This window comes from Salvelinus sp. IW2-2015, linkage group LG17 (assembly GCF_002910315.2).
Source record: "Salvelinus sp. IW2-2015 linkage group LG17, ASM291031v2, whole genome shotgun sequence".
Classification (NCBI taxonomy): Eukaryota; Metazoa; Chordata; class Actinopteri; order Salmoniformes; family Salmonidae; genus Salvelinus; species Salvelinus sp. IW2-2015.
This window is the reverse complement of record NC_036857.1, coordinates 29,164,994-29,167,609: the sequence shown is the minus strand read 5'-3', so window position 1 is coordinate 29,167,609 and position 2,616 is coordinate 29,164,994.

Sequence of the window (2,616 nt, the reverse complement as noted above, 5' to 3'; positions counted from 1 at the left end):
AAAGAGAGCAGAATGGCTTCCTCAAACCCCAGGGGACGCCACAGGTGGGACTATGATGGTGCTGAAACCTATGGACTTTGAGAAGTAGTTTACTTTCTAAATTTTGGGTTTATATAAACTGTGATCTCTGTAACCGTAGAAGCCCATGGATCATTCTGGGAAAGCGTGAACTATAGAGGTGTTCAGTGAGAAATCATTCCAAATAGACGCGATGCCGATAAAAAGAAAACACTGGCTCAGTCTGGAGAACTACTGTTGTTCTGTTGTTTTTGTATCCAGAGACAGCTTGCGTGGATATTTCCCCCTGCCGGTCCGACCCCTGAGAAAGAATGAACAGCTGGTCAATCACACACTCCATCCTGAGCCAAGGGAGAGGAGGAAGGGGGATGAGAGGGAGAGCGCAGAGGAGGAGTGTGTCTGATGAGTGTGGCGTCCAAGAGGAGAGGTGAGGCGGAGTGCACATGAAATAGATGCAGAGTAGTAAGTTGAGTGGCAGTCTCCACGCCTGGCCGCCTCTAAGGGACAGAGATGCTCGGTGAGGAGACAGAGAGGAGATGCCCACTGAAGCGACGCAGGATATTGAACGCCAGACAGAATTGAAAACCTAGGAGCTCCCATGACCATGAGGAACACACGCATATGAACGGACAGACGTGCACACACACATAATCGGTAATGGACGTGAGTGCGTGCACACATAGAGGACACGCACTCACACAAACAAACAACACACTCTCTTCAGAACACACACAGCCCACACACACAACACCATCCAACACTCCAACCCATAGAGAACCCTGGTCCCTCCACTGTTTCCTTAAGGCAGCGTATGTTTTTGGGGGGAAACGGAATCGATTTACATGTGCAAATGTCAGTCAGCTCACTCCCAGCAATCACGGAGGGGTGAGACATGGACTGAAATAAAAACAGCAGCTCAGTGCCCGTTTCTGGGGTCTACCAGCCTTCTAACGTGATGAAGAAATCTCTCCCAGACGACCAACACACACACACACTGACACAGCACCACACACCACACACACACACACACACACACACAGGACAGCCAGAAGCACATGCACACACCGCACACGGCATGTGCGTACGCAACTTGCTCATGCAGGCACATACCTGCGCAGCACATACGCACACCAGTCACTTGCAACTCCTCACCCACACATGGACGCACACACACACACACACACACTCTTTTTCTCTCTCTCCTCCTCTCTCTCTCTCTCTCCCCGTTGGGTATCAACAATCATCCACACTGTATAAACAGTGTCATAAAACAAAAACACAACTAAACAATGAACATTTTCATAGACGTCCCCAGTCGATGCTAATCCCTGCCTGTAATAAAAACACCCACCCACGCCGACGCACGCACGCACGCACACACACACACACACACACACCACCACACACACACACACACACACACACACACACACACCCACACACACACCACCCACACACACCCGGAGAGAGAGAGAGAGGAAGATAGGGGGAGAGAGGGAGACATTGAAACCGTTCAGGAGAGTAGATAAAGATCATCATCAAGAGATGACAGGAGAGACATGGAGAGGTAGAGGATAGAGGGAAGAACTGATCCCTCTCTCTGTCCATCTGACCTGCGCTATCTTTCTATCATTGTCAAAGTGAGTCACCGTACATCATCGGACCAGAGCGCTCATCGCTCCTCTACACCTCAGCTGGACCGGGACATGACAAGGATAGACGGTGCTGTCCAACAAACACAATCAACAGATTTAAGCACGTAAACGTGACATATTGGACACTTTATATAACATAACAATTTATTATGTGTTTTTAATGATCCTTTAGAAGCGTTGTTAGTCAGTCGTTTCCCTGAAACTACCACAGGAATAAACCTCTTCATTACATAGTGGTATATGCAACCATCCATGCACTTCATCCTCATAAGATTTATAATGACAAATACTATTGATTGGTGAGGCTAAATCCCGTAGTATACGCTATTATGTATCAATATGCTGTGTCTTTCTATTGTAACCATGTGTACATAGATGTAAAGATGTCAATGTTTAGGAAGAAGGATACTCTTCCTGTGTCTCTCAAATATCTTGAAGCTTTAATGGAATGTGAAGAGAACACAGGTGAATTGGGTATCAGTAATGCAATGGAACGTTTCCATGGAGATGTCAAGACAGTGTTGCCTTGTTAATGCAGCCTCTGACATGCAGGATCACTAGCGATGCCTTGTAGGGAATGTACAGCATGTCTGTTTTCTTCCACGTCTGCTATTGTAACCTGACATGTTGTGTACTTCACTGATGCAGCCATTAGTGATTCTCATCCAAGGAACTTGAGTACGTTTTCAAGAGGCACAAAAGAAACAAGGGAAGAACTGAAAATAGCTAAATATCCTCAGTGCGCCTCAAAATATTGGACGTAAAGATGATGTAACAACAGCCCAAACTGTGGAACGGACAAGTGCCTCAATGGCCAGTGGTTTTCCTGATGCTGTGGTGGTACCAAGGGCATCAGGAAGAAGAGGAGGAGGAGGGATTATTTATGATTTATGGTTGGGATTTAACGATAATGGTGGCAGCCAACGATGACACTCTCCTTTTT